Source organism: Azolla caroliniana, unplaced genomic scaffold, assembly GCF_043228905.1.
Source record: "Azolla caroliniana isolate FFs.n. ecotype wild unplaced genomic scaffold, voAzoCaro1.0.p SCAF_13, whole genome shotgun sequence".
NCBI classification, from domain to species: Eukaryota; Viridiplantae; Streptophyta; class Polypodiopsida; order Salviniales; family Salviniaceae; genus Azolla; species Azolla caroliniana.
In genome coordinates this window covers 10,139,164-10,162,744 of record NW_028230448.1, presented here as the reverse complement: position 1 = coordinate 10,162,744, position 23,581 = coordinate 10,139,164, and positions in this window count along the sequence as shown.

Genomic DNA, 23,581 nt, shown 5'->3' with positions numbered 1-23,581 from the left:
AAATTTAAGGTAGTTGATCATTATTAGTTAGATAGTGATATAGAAGGTAGTTGTCTTTGTAACTCTGTGTGTGTGTGTGTGTAGCTCTGTAACCGTCAAACGGATGAAGAAGATCTCGAAGTTGTTGTCTCCAAGTTTCTTATTATGCTTCTCCTCTATCATAGTGATCCTATTTCTCGGGGTTTGTGAGCCCCCGTGGTTTTTTTCCCTTTTCGGGTTTTCCATGTAAAATATTTGTGTCTCCTTTCTGAGTTCTCCGTTTCTATTTGCTTCTGTCTGAGCATTGCCTTGCTTGTTCTCACTGCATCCGAACACATATTCGTGAGCACAACCTGTTGTGGTCTGTCTTGATCCTATCAAAGTGGTATTAGAGTGATGGAAGACTCGTTCGGCGGCATGACCAACTCCAACTACTCAATGTGGAAGTCGAAGAGGAGAGACATGCTCGTGTGCAAAGACCTTTGGTTGTTGGTGCAGTTTGGAGGGATAAGGCCAAACAAGATCGATGCATCGACTTAGGAAGTGTTGCATTTGAAGGCAACTGCATATATAAGGTGTTTTATAGACCTGAGTCTGTACAACAACTTCGGTGAAGAAATAGAAGCGGATGTCCTGTGGAAGAAGATAGGCATAATGCTCGAGAACAAGAATGTCGTGAAAAGAGTCTCAATTTTCTGAAAAATCGTGAGACTCCGGTACCAAGACGGCTCCAACATAACAAAGCATATTAATGCCTTCCAAGGACTGATCAACCAAAACACCTCTCTAGAATTACCTGTTGCCGACGGGGTATTAGCTCTATTCTTGCTCGGATTCCTTCTGGACAGGTTGGAGACGCTCGTTGTCACACTCGACAACGCCGGACCGGAAGGCAAACATCTATCACTGGAGCAGGTGAAGTCGAGCTTATTGAATGAAGAAGCTCGTCGAAAGGACTAAGATTCCAATACCAACCCAAAGGCCCTCGTCATGGAAAGTGACACGAATCGAGGAAGAGACCAAAATCGAAGTCCGCAGAATTGAGATAAGTTGGGGACAAAGTTGAAGTCGAGGGAAAGGCCCACGTGCTTCTATTGTGGAAAGCCGGGCCACTTCCAAAAGAACTGCCGATTCCAAAAGAACTTTCGAAAGGAGAAAGGGGGAGCTGATGGTATAGAGCGGAAGAAAACCTTGGACAGAAAGAACACCTTAGCAATTGCCGCAAGTGAAGAGAAGTTGTTGTTCATTAGTGAATAAAATCAAATCAATCTCGTCGGCGAAGAATCAACATGGGTGGTCGCTTCGGGTGCGTTGTTTCACCTAACCCCCGATAGAAAGTGCTTCTCATCATACAAGGCCAAAGACATGGTCTTGTAAAAATGGGGAATGAAGGAGCATTCCGATTTGTCAACATTGGAGATGTGTGTCTGATGACGTCAACCGAGTGTAGACTAGTGCTGAGAGATGTTCGACACATTCCAGAAGTTTGACTAAACTTGATATCAATCGGTCAACTGGATGATGAAGGCTACATGGGTAGCATCTGGAACGACGTCATGAAGTTCTATAAGGGGAGTCTGATCGTGGCTCGAGCCCGGAAAACCAACACACTATACATAATGAATGCTCGATTATTTCGATGGGAAGTGAACATGGCAGCCAACACAACTGGTGAGTTGTGGCATAAGAGGCTATGTCACATGAGCCAAAAGGGAATGTAGATGCTAACTGAAAAGGAACTCCTACCGGAGGTAAAGAAAGTGCATCTGGATAAGTGTGCCGATTGCCTGGCCAGCTAACAGAACAAAGCCCTGTTTTGATCGAGGCCCCCGATGAGGAAGAAAATGTCGTTGGAACTTGTGCATACGGACGTATGCTATGTGGATACAAAGTCGCATGCTGGTTCACAATATTTCTATGCTGAAGACGAAGGATTAGGTGTTATCCGTCTTCAAAGAGTTCCTATTACTCCTAGGGCCGGACAACAGCCTAACACAAGGTGTCCACTTAAGACACTTCACCAAAGGGTGGTACGGCAGAATGACTTACGGCACAACGTTGTCGTGAAGATCCGTCACTACGCACGGATCGTGAGGCGGAACTGTCGGGGTTCTGGACTAGAAGGATTTAGAGTCGATACAAGCTTTGGCGAGAAAGTACTTAAGATAGCTTGGGAAAGAGAGAAGATGAGATTACACGATTGATTTGATAACGAATTTCTTCTTCTTAATTTTCATAAAAAAAACCGTGTTTTTGTCCTCCCCCTTCCCTCTTTTATAGATGCTCTCATGCATATGATGCATGTGAGGGTACAAGACATGCATAAATTGCATGTTTGCCATTTGGCGCTTAAGTATTACATGTGGTGCATGCTAACCATGTCACTCATTTTTAGCACTCATGGATGAGAATTTACATGTAAAAGTACAATGATAGAAATATAATTTTAACTAAATACCATGGCTTAATGGTAAGCCATTTGACTCCTAACTTGGAGGTGCAAGGTTCGAATCCATACTTGCCCTCCTTGTATATGTAAATATGTATATATTTTTATATATTTATTTTATCTAGTCGCCGGATACCGGTGCCACCGCCGGATGCCGACGCCGACGCCGGATACCGGTGCCGCATGCCGCCGCCGGATTGCGGTCGGATGCGGTCGGATCACTGGCTCCATCGCTGGTCCGGTTTTGGTTGGCCAAAACCCTTTTCGAGTAGCTAGCCACCTCCACTCTAAGTTCAAGTTACCTTGAACTCTCTATGCTCCACACAGACACAAAGATAATATCTTTTGCTCCACCTTATATATGATGAGAGTCGTATTTGTCGTGCCTATGTGGGATATCTCACAATTTTCTCTTTTCTTTTCACAAACTTTATACCCTCATATCTTGACATTTAGTTGTCCATTTCTCGTGTAATAAAGTGCATTCGAAACCTCCATCATTTTGTACTTAGATATTAAAAATGTTATCTTCACAATTATTGTATTACGTGATTCATACTCGATTTTGTACGTTTTATGGGATTTTCACACTATTGCCGAAAATCTTCACGACATCCACCCCCACCAAACCGCACGTCCTCCGGTACGTGCCAAGAAGAGAAGAAGTGAGATTTCGGCTACGATGATCAATTAGATTCCTCCATGTCTTCATTTTCATCCGGCCTATTATGTTCATCGTCGAGGTAATCGAGGTCAGGATCCTTGTCTTGTCTTTTCTTGAAAAGCTTTACTCTTTTTCCCGCAATGGGTACGGCCAACCTTGATCCGTCTAGTTCCGCAAGGTGGTATGTGGCATTATCGTTGGCACTTGTCACCACATACGGCCCAAACCATCTTCTTGCGAACTTCCTTGTTGTACTATGTTGATTGTCAAGGGTGTTGTCGTAAACTAAAACCCAATCCCCTTCTTCAATCTTCTTGGGACGAAGTCGATGCGTGTTGTCGAACCGAACTTTGTTCTTTACTTGGGCTGCCTTCATCATCTTTCGCGCTTTTTCTAAATCTTCAGGTCTTCTTTCAAGTTGCCTTATCAGCGCCGCTAATAACTCTTCTCGGCTCATCTCGTTCCCCCACGGTATCGCTACCCATGAGGCGATCGTCCTTTCGATGGGCGTAATCGGCTTTTGTCCATACATAAGCTCCGTCGGCATATACCCTGTCACCGAGCTATGTGTCGTTCTATCGGCCCACAAGGCATAGGGTAATAGTCGTGGCCAATTCCCGACTCGACCGTTGCATGCCCGTACGATGGCTTTAACGATAGGTCCATGCCCTCGCTCGATCTTCCCATTTGCTTCCGGATTGTAGGCAGTCGTGAGGGAGAGCTTCACGCCTCGTCTTTCGAAGAGCTCCGTCGCTTCGTGCGCGTCCAACTCCCCTCGGTCGGCCACTATCTTCCCTACACATCCATATCGGCAAACAACATCTTCAAGTAAAAATTTACAAACGGCTGAAGTCGTCTTATTTGTCAAGGCTCGTCCTTCCACTTGATTTGTCAAGTCTTCCCTTGCCAGCGCTAAGTACTTCATTTGTCCCACTCCCATTGGCATCGAGACCAGATCCACCATCCATTTGAGGTGAATGGTGAGTGGGTATGTCGGCTTTAACTCATCACGATGACGTATATTTGAATATATTTGGCAAGTTTCACATGTGGAAACGAAATGGAGTACATCTTTGTACATGCTTGGCCACCAGTACTTCTCCTTCAATTTTTCGAACGTCGCCCATGTTCCTCTATGACCTGCCCAAGCACTCTCGTGGAATTCGGTCATCAGCATCTCTTGCTCTTCTTTCTTTACCACCACTCGACGTGGTATTCCTGTCCTTCTTTTTGGATGTCGCCAAAGGAATCCTCCCTTCAAGAAGTATCGATAAGCTTTCTTCCGGATTCGTAGGGCCTCCTCCTTTGTCAACAAAGCATCGGTCGTCAATGTTCTTAGGAATCTACCGATGAGTAACCACTCTCCTTCGTACTCGTTCTCGTTGAAGGCGTGGAGGGTTTGCGTGTCCTGGTCTTCCGTCGACAATTGAGCCATCTTGAAGAAGTCGAGGGCGACATCTTCATCTTCCGAAACCATGTTACTTCCATTTGAAAATCTTGCCCTCGACAGCATGTCAGCCATGGCGTTCTTCTTCCCTGCGATGTGACGGATCTCTGGGTTTAAAGACTTGATGTAGGCGATCCACCTTAGCATAACAAGATCTGGGGTCGCACATCCCGAGACCATTCCGAGAATTGGGATCCGGTCCTGTCGGACCCTTACCCGAAACGCGCACCTTGTCGGCCTCTTGACGGTTTGCCATCGTTATGCTTTCCCTGGTTGCCGGCTCGTCCTCCTCCTTACGGGCTTGGTGGTACCCGTTTTCCTCATAGGTTGTTGTCTTGGTTGGCCTGCCGGCGTCCAATTCGGTGTCGGTCCTTCCTTCAAATGGGTTCTTGGGCATAGGTCCTTTGTATGGCTTTAGTCTAAACCCGTTGACCCATTTACCCTACAGTTCGCCAGCAAGTGTCCCTAACTAGTAGGACCCATTGAACCCGCGTGTGATCCAGTACGGTCCAGTCCATCTAAACCGTAGTTTGCCTGGCATTTTACCCATCCGGGTCTGGAAAACTAGTACTGGCTTGCCGACTTCGAACATCTTTTCGTTTCCTTTCCGGTGCCGATCTACAAACGCTTTCCGTCGCCGTTGTTCCAATTCCAGGTGCATAATGCTCGCCAGTCAGTGTTCTTCTAGTTCACACAGAGCCTTTAACCGAATTGCCTCTGATTCCTTCTCATTGACTCGTTCCCGAATCTGAATCCGTAAGCTCGGTACCTGGAATTCGACCGGCATGACTGCCTCTAATCCGAATGCTAACCGGAACAATGTTGTTTGGATGCGTTGTCCTGTAAGCCCAGAGCGCACTGTGTAGCTTCGTGTCCCAATCTATCTGATTTTCATTGACGATATTGCACAGGATATTCTGTAGCGTTTTCTTTGTTGACTCCGCTAATCCGTTGGCTTGTGGGTAGTACGGGGTGCTCCGTTTATGTACTACCGCATAGAATGACGTCAAGCTCTCCATTACCTGTCCAAGAAAGTGCCCTCCTTGGTCGCTTATCAACTCTATGGGGCATCCGTACCGGCACCAAATGCATTCTTATAAGAATTTTGCCGTTGACGCCGCGGTGTTATCTCATAAGGCTTTGGCTTCCACCCATTTAGTGCAGTAGTCCGTCGCGACGATCACATACTGGTTGCCAGTTCTCACTGCCGGTGGTTTAAATGGTCCGACAAAATCCAGTCCCCATTTCTGAAATGGTTCTAGCGGTAGTATTGGCTGGTGCGGCATCCTAGCTTGTTCCGTTGGTTGGCCCATTCGCTGGCATAGATCACACTCTTTCACGTACCGGACTGCGTCTTTCAATGTAGTCGGCCACCATAGGCCACTTTGCCATATCTTCCTTGCCGTCGCATCTCCGGCATAATCGCCTCCGGTGACTCCATAGTGTGCTTCCCGTAGTATTACCTCCTTCTCGTCGCTGCGCACCGCTCGTCGCCATATACCGTCCGCACCTTTGTGGTATAACGTGTCCTGTAATAAACAGAAGTGCCGGCTTTGTACCACCAAGCGCTTCCTCTCGTCCCGGTTCATCTCCTCCGGAGGCAATCCGGTACTCAGAAACTGGTGCATATTAGTTAGCCACTTATCTTCTTGTGCCACCGTTTCTTCTGTTGTCGTTTCCGTGCTGACTCGAAAAAGCTCTGCATCCGGAAACTCGTCCGGTACTCCGTCACCCGTTTTGCCGGAATCTAACCAGCTTAGATAATCTGTTACCGCATGCTGTATGTCGGGTCGATGGAATATCTCGAATTCGAACTCCTGCAATAGCAAAGTCCACCGGGTCAACTTACCGGTAAGTGACGCTTTAGATACTAGGTAGAGGAGTGCCGAATGATCTACATGGAAGGAAAACTTTCTCCCCAATAAATAGTGCTTGAATTTTGTTACGTTGTAGATCATGCCTAAAGCTTCCCTTTCCGTGGTGGAGTAACTCCGTTCAGCTTGGGATAACTTCCGGCTTGCGTAATATATAGGCCGGTACCATCTTGGCTCCGTAAGTTGCATCAGCGCACTCACGATTGCAATGTCAGACGCATCTATGAGCACATGAAATTCCTTCGCCCAATCCGGGGGTTGCACTACCGGCGCTTGCGACAATAGAACTTTGAGTGCCCGGTACGCCTTATCTTCGGTGTCGGTCCACTGGAACGGTGTTCGGTGTACCGCAACATGCAGTGGTGTAGCTAGGTCCGCCAAATACCGGAGCATTCGGCTATGCCAACGAATTTGTCCTAAGAATCGGCTCAATGCCTTTGCCGTTGTTGGTGCCGATGCCTCCAGGATTGCTTTTACTTTGTCCGGATCTACGGCAATGCCTTCCTTGCTCACAATATGCCCTAGTAGGGTTCCACTGGACACTCCAAATACACACTTCGCCGGATTCAGGCTTAGCCGGTACGCCCTACACTTCTCCAGACATAGTCTGAGGTGCTGCAAATGATCTTCTTCTCGGCTATAGACGACGAAGTCGTCAATGAACACCTGCATAAATGCCAGTATGTATTCGCCAAAGATCTCCATGATAATCCATTGGAATGTTGCCGGTGCCATTTTCAGTCCGAACATCATCACCACGGCAACAAACACTCCCCATTCAGTGACGAAAGCCGTTTTCTCTTGATCGTTAGGGTGCATCCGGATCTGATTATACCCGCTAAATCCGTCTAAGAAACTGTAGACTTCATGGCCGGCGACGACATCTAAAACTCCATCCGTAAACGGAAGTGGAAATGCATCTGTTACCGTTGCCGCATTGAGCTTCCGGTAGTCGACACAAACTCTAATTTTGCCATTCTTCTTCCGTACGACTACGATCGGACTCAGCCAACCCTCAGCAATTTGTCGATTTCCTCCTTGACTTTGGCGGCGTAGTTTGGGTTCATCCGGTACCGACGCTCTGCTACCGGCTTGTCGTCTTTGCTCAGATGTATCTGGTGTTGATACAACTGAGGATCCAGCCCTCTCATATCCTCGTAAGACCAGGCAAATACGTCGCAAAACTCGTTGAGTGTAATTATCGCCGTTTTGTTCTCTGCATTCATTTCTTTGGCGACGCGCACCGGTTTTACCTCCTTCGCCGTTCCTAGATTTACCTCTTCTAATTGAGACGCTTTTACGCGTTGTGATACGGCCATTTCTCTTTCCAACGCCTCCTGCGCTTGCCATAACTCCCGGATTGCTTCTTTATCCGGTTCCGTCCGGTTGTAGTAAGTAGGGTGATACCGCTTCGGCGACGTCGATTTCGAATAGGGGTACAATCTTCTGGTTCTCTTGTAAGTACTGATCTTCTTCTTCGTCTGCTAATCCTTCCACCATATTGATGCACTCCCCATATAACAGTGTCAGATCCTTGCCGGTGCCCTTCCTTGGTTGTGTTGGTACCCGTACCTTCGCTTTTCCTCGCCAGAACGTAATCATATTCCTCCTCCAGTTCTGCTTGATGTGTGCCGTCTTTAACCAAGGGCGTCCCAACAATAATGGGTACGCTCCTTGAGCCTGCAACTGGAGAACTACGGCTGAGATTCGGAATGTGTCACCCCTGATGGTTACTTCTAAGTCCCGTATTAATCCTGTTGGTCGCACCAAGCTTGTGTCCGCCATTCGGAGCCAGAACGGACATGGCTCCCACTCTTGGATTCCAAGAGCATCGCACGTCCGAAGACTTAATGCGTTAACGCTGGAACCTCCGTCTATTACCGTGTCGGGGAGTTCTTCCCCTTTCACAATGGCAGTAATTACCAGACTGTTGGTGTCCACCACCGCCGGTCCCTCCTCCGGATTTGAGAAGAATGTCGGAGCCAGTGGTGTTCCACTTGTCCTCATGCCGGACTTGAGTCCTTCTGTGAATCTTGGTACTAGCTGCAAGAGTCGTCCTAACGGCAGCGTGATCTGGCATTCCTACAATGCCTGCCATGTCGCGTTTTCGGACTGACTGCCGCCGGCGAGCTCTTCGGTGTTCTCCTTTTGCTACGCAAGTTCTGCTACGTTTCGCTCATTTGCCTTTTTCACCCATTCCGTTGCCTGTTTCCGGATGGCCTCTTGTGTCTCCCATTCCGTCGTCTTGCCCTTCGACCTTGTGGTGACCTGCTGTAGGTCTGCGACTTCGGCGACTACCATGTTTACTGCTGGTCGCTTATCATAGCTCTTTGCCAGACATTGATTACTACAATGTCCTTCTTGCCGGCAATAATAGCAATATGCCTTCCGGGTATTGCTGGATTCGGCATTGTTTCCTGTACCCGGTGGAGGACCTGTGGTAACCGCGGGGCTCTGGTCCGGTTGGCTGCTTGAGGCGCCTTTTTCTGGTTCTCGTGGGTGGCTCCCTTTTTTGAAATGCCGTTTTTTATTAAAGTTCTTTTTGTTGCGGTACCCTTGCCGGGGTTGGTCGTCATATCTCCCGTAATCTTCCCGTCGTTGGTGATACCCGGGGGAGTGATCCTGGTTGTGATGCTCGTACCGTCCATTGTAATCTCGGTACTTGTCATATCTCTTGTACCGGTCATAGTTTTCTCGCCGATCGTCGTACCGAACATCCTGTGCCGGTCAATATCGCTCCTCTCGCCGCCAACGTTCGTCCTCTTCGTCTCGGTTGCTACGTGGCTCGATTTGCTGGACTGGTGGTGCTTGCCGATTCAATAAGTTATATTCGCACCGATCCATCGTGTGCCTCGTAGAGTGGCAGAGTAAGCAATGCGTCCGCATGGTACACTCCAGTGACGAGTGTCCGGCGTTCAAGCAAGTCGTGCATTAGATTGCTTGCCGGAAACGGAGATCCTCATCGGTTGGTAACGCTCGTTGGAGGGCTCCCATTGTTAGTCAAGAGCTCGTTTTTTCCATTTCTCTAACCTGGTCGATGACCTGGTCGACAGTGGCTTTCCCCAAACCCGAAGAGAGCCTTCCAGTCGATTTGGGAAGGAAAAAATGGAATCTCGGTGTCGGTTCAGCTTTCGCTAGTACAGGGCTTGGTAATAATATTGGATTCAAAATCTGAAAAAGAAAGCTATTCAAAAATATACAAACCATTCGTGGATCATGCAATGAGGTAGCGGGACGTAAGTCCTGAGAATTTTGTAAATCTTTTATTTGAAACCAAAAGAAAAAAAAGTATGGCACTACTACAATAGTAAGTCGGTGTGGTTTGGAGAATAATATATATAGGGGTGAACAATATGATTGAATAGAAACTACTAAAGTGACTTTCTTTTTCAATCACTTCAACCTTAGTGATCATATTTACTCATTATGCATTGAGTATCCGTTTCTTCCTCATCGTTCTAAAGATAATAGAAAAAAAAAAGTTTAGGGATGGAAGAAATAAAATCTTGCATTTCAGTTATCTTACTCAAAATGTCTGTGGGTTTATTGATCCAATTACCGAACGTTCACAAAACAAAAATTCCACCGAATCTCCGTAATCATAGTCTGAACCCGTTCCTAGAGGAAGAGACATTCTAAGATTTTCTATTCTGGGTAAGAGTCCGGGTAAAACTCAACTTACTGGGATGTAATACCCTAGACACCAAGTTGTTTCACACAAATAGATGGATAATTATCAATCCTCCTTGTAATGTAGTAGCAGGCTTCAGTCCCCTGGCAATGCTGGTACTTCGTTTGGATCCACCACTCGGTCACGACTTAAGACATGAACGGTCACGAATTATTAGGATTTTGATCTTCCTTCGCTCGAAGTTAATGATCGTTTTCCATCCTTAATTGAAAAAATAATTAGAAAAAAGGACAGCAAGTACAAGGATCAGTAATAGTCCCCAATAAAGGCTTGTGCGATTCAATTCTACACTTTGTTTATTTGGATTTGGTTGTGTCATAGATTCAAAACTCATGTAAAAACTATCTCTGAATGAATTGCATTGCTGATATAGAACCTGGGAAGAAAACCGTAGGTACCGCTAATCCATGCACAGCTAACCATCTAACAGTGAAAATTGGATGAGTTTTATCTAGAGCCATTGATGCCTCCTAAAATGGTTTAGTAAACGCATCAACCTGTCCCAACGAGTCAAAACGGCCAGTTATTAAATGAACTTCTTTTCGGTTCTCAGAGAAATATTCGTTAGGGCGGGGGCTTCCAAAAACATCATAAGCTAAACCTGTACTGACAAAAAGCCAACCTGCTATAAACGGGGAGGGTATAGTGATGTTGTGGATGACCCAGTATCAAGTACTAGTAATGTTGTCGGCAAAGGGACGTTCTCCTGTATTCCCATACGTGTTTAGCTCCGTATTTCTATCTCGTGATACTCAACTTAAAAGGAATTTTTTTTTTGTAAGGAAGTAGCGACACTGAAGGGTCAGCAGAAAACCAGGCGAGAGACCTACCCCACCCCCAAAGCCTTTCTCGCGGGGGGGGGCTGCTCAGCCTTAGCCTCCCACGGATCGGTACTCTTATTGTACATCGTTGATCAACTTTTCCTGGGTGGATCAGGTATTCCCTCAGCCTAGAAAGAGATGGTTTGCTTGTCCCTACCCGCGCCTCTACCTGGGGAGATGCTTTCTCCTCCTCAGACAGAACCCTTTGATCGCGTGATCAATAACTTTTTGATATTGAAATCTTTTTAGAGAGAGAAAACAACTACTCTCCATCTTCCGACTTACAGGCGAAAAAGTGGACATTCGTTGTCGACACTGTTTGGTACCATTCGTATACGTCTTACTGAGTAACTCCCGTTGGTAGTAATAACAACTTGACCTCCCCAAGTTCCCGTGGTAAACCGATCGATTGATTGTACATCCGACCATTTCGTACCATGAATCATAGCAATTAGTAGTGAAGAAAGGCCTACACGAACTACCGAAGCTATGGAGTATCCTGCATTCAAAGGTGTACGAGGACCCGCCGTCTCGTCAGTGACCATAACAGCAGACACAATTAAAACATTTATAGCTCCTACATAGATAAGCAATTGTGCCACAGCTACAGAATCGGCATTCAATACGAGGTATGATGGAGATACACAGGTGAACACCAACCCTGGAAGAAAAGCAGAATGAACCACATTAGGAAGTAATACTACTCCCAAACTCCCTAGTAGAATACCTGATTCTATTAATACCAAAATAACTTGATGAATTGATTCAAATAGATTCATTGTACATAATTGATTGTTAAAAAAAATTGTCTCATTTTCCAGCCCATTCTATTTTTTCGTATATTCTTGCGATCGCGCACGGCGAGACCATTGCAAAACTTGATTCTTTGGGAAAAGGTAAATCTCGAAAGGGAGAGGTTTCATTATTAATATCAACTACTTGACCAAGTAGAGTTAACGAATCTGCTTGATCAGTGAAATGTCTTGAAGAATCCTTTTTATTTATTACGCTATTTGTTTTTTTTAAAGACTCTCCCCACAAAAAAAATTCTATTTGGTAGGATTCAGAAACTTGAGCTTTTTTTATTTGGATAGTACCACCACGAAAAAAGCCCTCGAAGGTCAGAAAGTAAATACCTTTTCTTCGGAATAGTAGTACCGATGAAGAAAAAGCCTTTTTCCGCCTAGATACTTAGGATGTAGCAACATGGGCCCCGATCGTGGCTCGTGCGGAAAAGTACTTATATCTCCTCCAGGATGAGCGAGTGATTGTCCTCCCAGCAAGCGAGCGATTCTGGGTGCGAAGACGCAAAAACGAGCCAATGGGAGAATATCAGGATCGATTCCCGAAGAAGATATAAAAGGTTTCGTTGCATTGTTGCGTTGCAGAAGCAGACTAGTTGGGACGATTGCTTTTCATACAAACAAATCTTTTTTTATTTGTATAATTGATATTACTTATCAATATACTAGTAATGGAAAACACTTTTCACATATCGAGGTCGGAATGGGATCGGGTGTTTCACGTCTTACAAAGATGCCCGGACGGAACGAAACGCTTGATTAATGAACAAAAGAGTGTTAACGACAAAAGTGGCGGGCGCCGAACAACAAGCAAGCAAGCAAGCAGGGAAAATTCAAATACAGCTGGTACTTAGCCTTCGATCGCTACCAACCTCACAAGGATGTCATCAATTCACAAGTGGTTATTAAGTAAAAAGTGTAATATAAATGGCTACCAAACCAAAGTTCTTCTTTTGAACTTTCAAGAAGGCCTGAATATTCATGGATTATTATACGATAATCTTTAATGCGGCTCAGATTGTGGAAGGAATTGAATTTGCATCATAAGACCCATAAGCCAAAGCGAGATGGTTTATTCTGTGAGAGAATTTTTGGGTAAATAAAAAGTGGAGTTTGTGCCTGCGGAAACTATCGATTTGTCGAGAATGAGGAGTCTTCCAATTTTTGTAAGCATTGCGGGGTTGAATTCACCGACTCTCGGGTTCGAAGATACAGAATGGGATATATCAAATTAGCATGCCCGGTAACTCACGTATGGTTCCCAAAGCGAGTCCCCAGTTACATAGCAAATCTACTTGCTAAGTGTAAAAGTAATGTGCGGAAGCAAGTATGAAGACCGAACAGAAGGAAGAAAACTCAAGTTTAATGGAGAGCTTGAGCTTACGCAGTATATGCGGGAGAGACAGAGAGAGTGAGAGAGAGAAAACACAAGAACTATATTCAACAAAAAACAATCTCTATTCACCACACTCTATACATATGTGTGTTCAATGAACACTTTTATACAAGTCCTAGAAGGACTGACAGAAGTACTGACAGTACTTCAATGCTCATTGAGAGCTCCTACACTAACTCCCAAATATATTCCTCACGGAATATCTTTCTTAACGGCCTCCCGATTTCCGCACCGATCCGGCCCTACCTACACACCGGTCTACGTACCGGTTTACGCACTCGGCCTAACCGATCGGTCCCAACCGATCCGGTCCTCGGCTTCTTCAGCCGATCCGGCCGATGTTGAGCTTGTCTCTCAACACTCCCCCTCAAGCTCAACTCGAGGCTCTTCGGGATCCTCGGGCTCACAGCTCCGGTTCCTCCTGGCTTCACGCCTTGCTCGCGCTCCTCGACCTGTTCGACTCCGCGCGCTTCGACCCTTCCAGTCAGCTTGTCTGCTCATGCGGCCCTTATCAGCTCTTCTACTGTTGCGGTGTTGACGCTTCTCCTACTGCCTTTTCTTCCGCTTGGGCCTCGGTTGATTCAGCGTATCTGAATCAAACATCCGAACCGACTCGGCTACCTCCGATCGGTTTCCGCTCTCATCCGAGTTGGCTGTCTCCAACTCGTCTTCGGTCTTCTCGCCCTCGATGGCGTCATCTTCCCCATGTGTGGTTGGCTTCGGCTCTCTCCTTCGGCTGCTCCCCTTCTGTCCGCTTCCGAACTTTTCCGCGGGTCCGCCCTCGACTTCTTCAGCCGATCCGAAGTCGAACTCGACAACCGAGTCAACAACCGAGTCAACAACCGAATCAACTGACTCGGTGTCGCGGCCTCCGCTCCTTTCCTGCTGCTTTTCTTGGTCGTTCGGGACTGTTCTCCCCCTCAAGTTTGGCACATCGAGGTGACGCAATCCGAGCGCCCCGGTCCTTAGTGTCGTTGACATACCGAAGTATGCGTCGTGCACACTGAAGGTGCTCCTCGGTAGGTCGCGCCATGAACTGACTGATCACACCGACCGGATAACTGAGGTCGGGTCGAGTGATGGTCAAGTATATGAGGCTTCTGACAATTTGTCGAAACCTCGTCGGGTCGCATACCTTTCCCGTATCGGGACGAAGCTTGACGGTTTTGTCTAGAGGAGTCGAGACGGACTTACAGTCTACCATCCCGAATTTGAAGAGCATACCCAGCATGTAATGACGTTGGCTGATCAATATGCCTTCGGGGGTACGGATCACTTCGATCCCGAGGAAGTAATGAAGGTCCCCCAGATCCTTCATGTCGAACGATGCCGCAAGCTGAAGCTTCACACGGTCGATTTCACCTAGGTCGGCGCCGGTGATGATCAAGTCATCAACATACAGTAAAATACTAACCGGTCCGCGTCAACCTTTCCGGATGAACAGGGAAGAGTCCGATTTTGTCATGACGAAGCCCATCCGACGCAGTTGTTGCGTGATCTTCGCGTTCCAGGCACGCGGGGCTTGCTTCAGTCCGTAAAGGGACTTCTTCAGTCGGCATACTGCCGAGGAGTTCGTTCCGGAGTGAAATCCGGGGGGCTGTACCATGTACACCTGTTCCTTAAGGTCACCTTGCAGGAACGCATTCTTTACATCCATCTGATGTAAGTGCCACCCCTTGGCTGCGGCTACTGCGAGCAAAACACGGACGATCGTCATTTTCGCGACCGGTGCAAACGTTTCATCGTAGTCGATGCCGTGTTTCTGCGTGTAACCCTTTGCCACTAGCCGAGCCTTGTACCGGTTGACCGAGCCATCGGTGTTGTACTTGACCTTGTACACCCACCTACACCCGATCGGTTTTACCCTTGTTGGTGCGTCAACCAGGTCCCAGGTCTCGTTCTCCACCAATGCGTGCATCTCTTCCTCCATCGTGGCACGCCAATTCGCATCTTTAGCCGCTTCTGCGTAGCTCTCCGGCTCACGCACTTCCGCTACACGGGTCATGTACGCATAATGATGCGCCATGTACTCTTGTATCCGAACCGCAAAACAGGATTCTTCTGGCGGGTAGATCGGCGTAACCTCGCATTAGCTGATGTCGAGGCCTTCTCGGTCGACGCGGACTTCACCTTTAAAGACCCGTCACCGGTTCCCTCGGAGTCAGACTCGCGTCGGTCAGACTCGTTCCTATCCGTGCCGGAATCCGACACCTTCTTCTTCCCTTTCTCTTTGCGCGTAAGCCGTCTCCTCGGCTTCCTACGCGGGGAATGCACGGCCGAGTCTCCACTACTCGCCGGCTCTTCATCGGACTGGTTGTACTGACTCAGTCGTCCAATCGATCCACTTAAACAGAGTGAAATCGAACTCTCTTCGGGGGTCTCGATTTCGGGCTCATCCGGAGGCAGCTCGGCCTTGTTGACCTCATCGTCAGAACTCGGATTGGAGTCGGGGTTCGGAGTCGGGGGCTGGTACAAGGACGCGGACTCGTCAAACACAACGTCGCAGCTAACACGTGCTTGTTTGGTGCGAGGGTTATAGCACTTATAACCCTTCTGCTCGTCCGAGTAACCAACCAAGATACATTTCTCGGCCTTTGTGTCCAGCTTCCTCCTTTTCTCCTTCGGTATATGCACATACGCAATGCTACTGAACACCCTCAAGTGTCGCAAGTTTGGCTTCGTTCCGAAATACAGGTCGTGCGCCGACACTTTGTCTCCGATCCGGTTCTGGATGTATACCGCGGTCGTTACCGCCTCGGCCCAGTAGAACTTGGGCAATCTCTTCTCCTCCAGCATTGCCCGTGCCGCTTCCACAACTGACCGATTCTTTCTCTCGGCCACGCTGTCGTAGTGTATTTCGTACACTACGTGAAAAAGTAAAAATAATATAACCGATTTAATTACATATAAATAAATAAAATAAGAATATCAAGATATTTATCACATGCATAGGGCAAGATTCGAAACCTATACCTCCACGTAGCCAAACCTCAACTTTACCATTATTCTACCTTATCTTTAGTGTTCTACAAATAGATTTAATAACTATAAGTGCTTTATTTGCGCCTACCTTTATTAAAAGGTAAATCATGCATTTTTAGAGTGCGTGAATATTTTATAGAAAAACGCAAGCAACCAAAAAGTGACTCATGCACATCTAGCGTGCATGAGCACTATATTTAGCAAATAAAAGCAAGGATTAGAAAAGCATCACATGCACATTTAGTGTGCATGAACATATTAGAAAAAAGCATGTAGCTATGCTTAGTCTCTCCCATCACTATATAAGGATGGGGAGCACATTGTAGTTTTTGTTGATTATTTTTCTATAATGATCAATCAATCTAAAATATTCGTGGGATTCACGAATTTGCTAAAATAATTCTCTCTTACTACCTAAATATTGACTAAATATACTAAACTCGTGGGATTCACGAGATTCTTATCTTATAACTCTTTATACCTATTCTTTACTAGCCTTATTTGTATTTTTCTTTCTCCTAGTCCAAAACCTCGGCAATTCCCACCCGACTCACGCAAACGATCCGGAGCCGAAAGGCACGACAACGCCGTTCTGCTCTGGCGTGTATCTACAACTGAATTCGCGCCGAATTCCCATTTGTTGTAGATAACCATTGAATTGACCAGAAAAGTACTCTTTCCCGCCATCCGACCGAAGGCACTTGATGTTTCTTCCCATTTCCGTTTCCACGAACCCTTTGAGGTCCCGGAAACAGTCGAAGACTTCGCTCTTCCTTTCAATGAGGTAGATCCATGTGTGCCGCGTGTGGTCGTCGATGAAGGAGACGAAATATCGGCTCCCGCCAAGACTAACGTTTTGTGCCGGCCCCCACACATCGGAGTGTATAAGGTCGAGCTTGTTCCGGCTCCGGTTTCGCTCGTTGGGGAAAGGAAGTCAGTGTTGCTTCCCGAGCTGGCAGGCTTCACAAATTTGTGCCTTTCGGCCACTAAACTTGGGCAATCCGAACACTACCTGTTTCGATTGCAGATCTTGAAGCCGCTGGTAGTTGACGTGGCCTATCCGCTTGTGCCACAAGTCGATGTCCGACTCGGCTTTTTGTCCCTTTGCGAACATTGCGGTGCCGCCGTCAGTGGAGTCGAGGATGAACATCCTCCCATCTCTGCGCCCTTGTGCAATCACACGGCCTTCTTCCTCAATGAAGCACCCGAGGTGTGTAAACCGAACCTCCATCCCTTGGTCGACGATCTGTCCGACCGAGACCAAGTTCTTCGTGATTGTCGGAACGTGCAGCACGTTCATGAGTTTCCCTTTCTGCCCGACGTGGCTAAGGGGAACTTCTCCGACATTCGCGATCGGATGCGGAGTGTCGTCTCTAGTTGCGACTACTCCAAGTTGTATCGGTTTTTCAAGGTACGAGAACCACTCCTTATGGCTCGTCATGTGGTTTGACGCGCCGGAGTCTACGTACTACACCTCGTCCGATCTTAGGGTGGTTCGTTTCATTGAGTTTGCTTCGTGTCTCGTCACGAAGGTAGACCCTTCTCCGGCTCTCCCGGAGTCTTCGGCGTAGTGCGATCGCTGCCGATTTCCCTTGTCGGTATGTCCGGAGCCGTTTCCGGAACCGGTTCTCTCCGACTCGGCGCGCTTCTTCCAGCACTCACTTTCCCTGTGGCCTTTCTTGCCACAGTACCAGCACTCCACGATGGCCTTCCCTTGCCGGTTCTCATCGCTTCGACTCCCCCTATTTCCGGAGGGTCCGGAGTTACTGTCGCCATCACTTCGGTGCCTTCTTCCTTGATCTCGTCAGCCGCCTCCATTGCGCGCCGACTCGCCTCGTCCTCCACATCCACGGGGCCTATCTCCCTCCGTGTATAGCATTTTTCTGTCGGTGTGCGTGCTTGTAGATGCACCCGCGTGGTTCTCCTCTACCAGGAGCATTGACTGTAAGTCGAGAAAGGACGGCGTATTCTCCCGGGTACACACAGCCATTCGGAACGCTCCGAACTTCGACGCCAAACCTCCGAGACAGATCTGGACCATCTTGCTCTCCTTGATGTTCACCTCTATGGAGGCGAGGGAGTCGCAGATATCCTTGATCTTCGAGGTATAGTCCGCCACCGACAAGTTGCGTTGTCGTAGGTTGCTCAACTCCTGTCGGAGCTGAAGCTTCCTGGTTGTGGTGCTCGCAGCGAAAATCTTCTTCAGATTTTCCCACGCACCCTTCGGCGTCTTTGCATCCCGAACATAGCTCAATAGTTGTTCGCCCACACACGACGCGAAGCAGTATAATACCCTGCTCGCCGATTGCTCCCACGACGGGAAGTCTCTGTTTGTCGATTCGGGTGCCGCGTCATTAGCTCCTTCGACATAACTCCAGTAGCCGTGCCCGAGCAGGTACTGGTGCATCTTGTAGGACCAAGACGTGTAGTTGGTTCTGTCGAGCTTCTCTGTTGGAAGCGAGCTCGCCATGCCTCTATCCATTGTTCTTCTTGTTCTTCTTCGTCAAGCTGTGTCGGCTGCAGAGAGGTTCTCAACCCTCGCGCTCTGATACCATGTAAAAGTAACGTGCGGAAGCAAGTATGAAGACCGAACAGAAGGAAGAAAACTCAGGTTTAATGGAGAGCTTGAGCTTACGCAGTATACGCAGGAGAGACAGAGAGAGTGAGAGAGAGAAAACACAAGAACTATATTCAACAAAAAACAATCTCTATTCACCACACTCTATACATATGTGTGTTCAATGAACACTTTTATACAAGTCCTAGAAAGACTAACAGAAGTACTGACAGTACTTCAATGCTCATTGAGAGCTCCTACACTAACTCCCAAATATATTCCTCACGGAATATCTTTCTTAACGGCCTCCCGATTCTCCCAAATATATTCCTCACGGAATATCTTTCTTAACGGCCTCCCGATTTCCGCACCAATCCGGCCCTACCTACGCACCGGTCTGCGTACCGGTTTACGCACTCGGCCTAACCGATTGGTCCCAACCGATCCGGTCCTCGGCTTCTTCAGCCGATCCGGCGGATGTTGAGCTTGTCTCTCAACACTAAGCCTCTCAAGGAATCAGAAAGCCCAGTGTATTGCGATGCGTGATTCGATCATATATTTCGATCACCACAGACTAAACCCAGCCTTCATCTCATACGACGATGGGATGCCTCCACTTCCGACATATTTCTCACAATCGAGGAGAATTTTAAAGTCGATGACCGTGCATACCGTTCGTAGAGGTTCCCGGAGCGCGGCTAAAAATATAGCCCGTGTTTCTTCCTCCGAAGGTGCGCGGGTAAGCTGACTGTGCATCCGTTGAAACCGGATGACAAACTGCGGGATGCTCTCCCCGGGGTCCTGCCGGATGGTATAAAATAAGCCCACCATTTCTCGCTGGTTCACCTCCTTCTGGAAGAAGTGCAAGAATTTGTCTTTCAGGTCCGCAATGGTGGTGATGGTGGTGGGGTCCTGCGTCCGGTGCCATCTGGCGGTCGGTCCTTCCAATGTCACACCGAATTCGGCTATCTTAGATCGTTCCTCTTTGGCCGCGGTTAACCGTTGTGACACATGGTTCGCCTCCCATGTTTGTTGAAACGCGTGAACATGAGCCTCCGCGTCCGGGTCATCCCGATACTTGGAGTACTGGAACGACATGTCGTCGTCCGGTGTCGGTACGTGGGCTGGCGGTGTCGGTGGTCTTTCCTGCTGTTCCGTTGGCGTCAGAGGTCTTTGCCGGTCTTCCCTTGGTGTTGCCGACGCGACTTCCGGTGTCAGAGGTCTTTCTTTGTCTTCTTCCGCCTCCGGAGGTTGCTCCACATCTAGTGCCGGGAGTTCTCTATCTGCCAACTCTAGTTTCGGTGTCGGTACTTTATTCGACTCCTCGTCCTCCGGTCCTCCTGGGGTGTCGTTACTCCTGTGATAGTTCGTGTGCGTGCTGCTGTAACCCCCTTCCGAATCCGATTCCAGCGCTGAAAATGCTTCGGATTCGTCGTCTCTTCTGGCCAAGGCCTGGAGAAGGGATTCTGCTTCCCGGAGACTGCTTAAGCTGCTTCCTTCGTCCGGGTAAGCATTTTGTTGCAGACGGAGCGACTCCTCCGCCACTTTCCGGATCACTTTGGAAAATGATCGATCCGTTCGGATTTCTTCCGCTGGTTGCTGGAAAGCCTCTCGCCACCTTCTCCGTTCAGCAAGTTTTCGTGCTCTCTCCGTAACCGGGTCGTCTGTTGGCCTAGCCATCCATTCCCGCCGTTGTTCACTGTGATTGTGTAGGAATCGTGGTCGCCAAAAACTGTGTTACTCCAAGGGCCGGACAACAGCCTAACACAGGGTGTCCACTTAAGACACTTCACCAGAGGGTGGTACGGCAGAATGACTTACGGCACAACGCTTAATTAGACCTTAATCAATTACTTAAGAATACATCATTAACACGCGTAAGATATACAATAAGCACAAAACGGTAATCAACACTGAAAGATTAAGGCAATAAGTTCTATTAATTATCCGCTCTCTATTACATTGTAATCGGGCCTTTATATAGGTCTCTGGTGCGAAATACAAAACGGTGCCAACCGGCACCTTTTCGGGATCGGTCCAGATCCGGATCGGCATACCAATTCCCGTCCGTCCGTCCACATCTTCTCATATATTACTATATATTTTAAGACTACTAATTACAACAGTTCCCGAATAAACTATTCCTTTCACACTCTGGTTTGGATCTCCTTAAGCCTTCTTGCCGGCCGGTAACAGTTCCAAGCAAGGGACGAGAGGGAAACCAACCGAAAATTGAAGGCAATCCGAGCGGACAATGGCAGAGAGTACCGCAGACCGTTCGAAGAATATTGCTGAGCGCATGGAATCTGGCTTGAGTATACCGTGCCGAAGATGCCAGAGCTTATTGGGCTAGCTGAGAGAATGAACCAGACCGTAATGGAGAGGGCCTGGAGTATTCTTGCACATGCAAAGTTACCGAAGACGTTCTAGGCTAAGGCGTTGATGACAACAACATATGTGATCAACCGATCACCCTCAGTACCCTTGGATGGCGATATTCCACAGAGGGTGTGGCGCGGCAAAGACGTCTCGTACCGACAACTAAGGGTGTTCGGTTATCTTGCTTATGTGCATGTTGTGAAGGACCAAAGGGGAAAATTGGACCCGAAATCTCGGGCATGTATATTTCTCAACCACGGCGACGACGAATTCGGCTATCGACTATGGGACTTAGTCGAGAAGAAGGTGATTAGGAGCCAAGACATCATCTTCTTGGAAGATAAGAAGATTGTTGATTGGGAGATTGAGAATAATTCTCCAACTACCGAAGCGAGCCGAGTCTGCTCGGCCGAATCGAGTAGAAGTCGATTCGATCGAAATCGAATACAAGGGAGTCAGCCGATTTAATACTCTGCAAAATCGAGAACCTACTAAAGAACAAGGGGGGCCGACCGAACGAGGAACCGAATTTGACTCGGACGAAGAAGTCGAAGAAGAATCGACCATGCCGAATGGAGGCCGAAGATATCCCCTGAGAGAGAGGAGGCCCCCCTGAAGATTTCCAAATGAAGAGCGTGTACTACTAACCGATGAGGGGGAGCCATAAAGCTTTGAAGAATCTAAGAACGATACCCACAACCAAAAGTGGTTAATTGCCATGCAAGAGGAGATGGACTCCTTGCATGAGAACCACACATATGAATTGACCGAACTGCCAAGCGGAAAGACGACACTTCGGAATAAGTGGGTATACAAGCTGAAGTTGGGAGATGGTGGAAATCCACGGAGATATAAAGCCCGAATTGTCGTATAGGGCTTCCAACAAAAGAAAGGTGTGGATTTCAACGAAATATTTCCCCCGGTGATGAAGCTTACGTCAATTTGAATAGTGTTGACCATCACGGCCAGCATGGATCTCGACGTCGAGCAATTGGACGTCAAGATTGCCTTCCTTCATGCACCAACCGAAAGGATTCGTGGAGAAAGGTAAAGAGGACCTCGTATGCCGATTGAGGAAGAGCTTATATAGGTTGAAGCAAGCAGCTCGACAATGGTACCGAAAATTCGAATCTTTCATGGTGGAGCATGGTTTCGGCAACACACAAGCGGATCATTGTGTTTTTGTCAAGAAATATGATGGAGGAGATTTTCTCATTCTCCTATTGTATGTGGATGACATGTTGATTGTCGGACAAGACCCGAGGAAAATGGGAAGCTTGAAGAAGGCCTTGAGTAGGTCGTTCTCGAAGAAAGATATGGGTCCCGTAAGACAAATCCTAGGAATGCACATTGTTCGGGACCGAACAAAGAAATTGGTATGGCCGTCTCAGGAGAAGTACGTGACGAAGGTGCTCCAGAGATTCGGCATGGAAAGCTCAAAATCGGTTGGCCCAACGTTGCTGACGAACTATAAGCTATCCGGAAATCAGTGCCCGAAATTGAAAGCCGAGAAGGCCGAGATGTCAAATGTTCCTTATGCCTCGACAGTAGGAAGCCTTATGTATGCAATGGTTTGCACCAGGCCGGACATCGCGTATGCAATCGGAGTGGTCAGCTGATATATGAGCAACCCCGGAGAAGAGCATTGGGCAGCGATGAAGTGGATACTACGATACCTTAGAGGCACCCAAAGCGTGTGTCTGTGATTCGTCTCGAGTAACCCCACATTGGAAGGTTACACGGATTCGTACATGTCGGTTGATGTGGATACCAGTTGATCCACATCCGGGTACGTGATGGCTTATGTAGGGGGAGTTGTTTTGCGGCAGTCGAGGCTAGAGAAGGTCGTGGCACTATCAACCACGGAAGCCGAGTACATGGCCGCAATGGAAGCCGGTAAGGAAATAACTTGGATGAAGGAATTTATGGGAGAGTTGGGAATTTGACAAGAGGAATTCCGACTCCATTGCAATAACTAGAGTGTCATCCACCTTGCGAAAAATGCCGCCTACCACTCAAGGACCAAGCACATCCAGAGGAGATATCATTGGCTCTGAGAGCGAGTAGAAGAGAAGGAGTTTGCTCTAGTAAAGGTACATACAACAGAGAACGGGTCGGACATGCTACATGCTAATGAAGGTGTTGTTGGTTGAAACGCTAAACGAGTGCTGATAAAGGATAGGATTGGTGAAGTACCCCACGCCGGAGTGAAGGGGGAGTTTGCTGGGAAAACAGGTCCCTCCAGATGGGAAGAAGAGAACGAGAATTTTAGTCGAGCTAATAGGCTAAGGCCGAGATCGAGAATTGAAATCGGAAATCGATTTCATAAGCCGATTCGGAAGACTATATTTGTAAATAGTCGTAATGTGCCCTTCGGGGCTATACTTGTAAATAGCTAGAAAGTTGCTTTAGTATATAAACAACTAGGGCAAACTTTAAGGTAGTTGATTATTATTAGTTGGATAGTGATACATAAGGTAGTTGCGTCTGTAACTGTGAGTGAGAAAGAGAGAGAGAGAGAGAGAGAGAGAGAATGTGA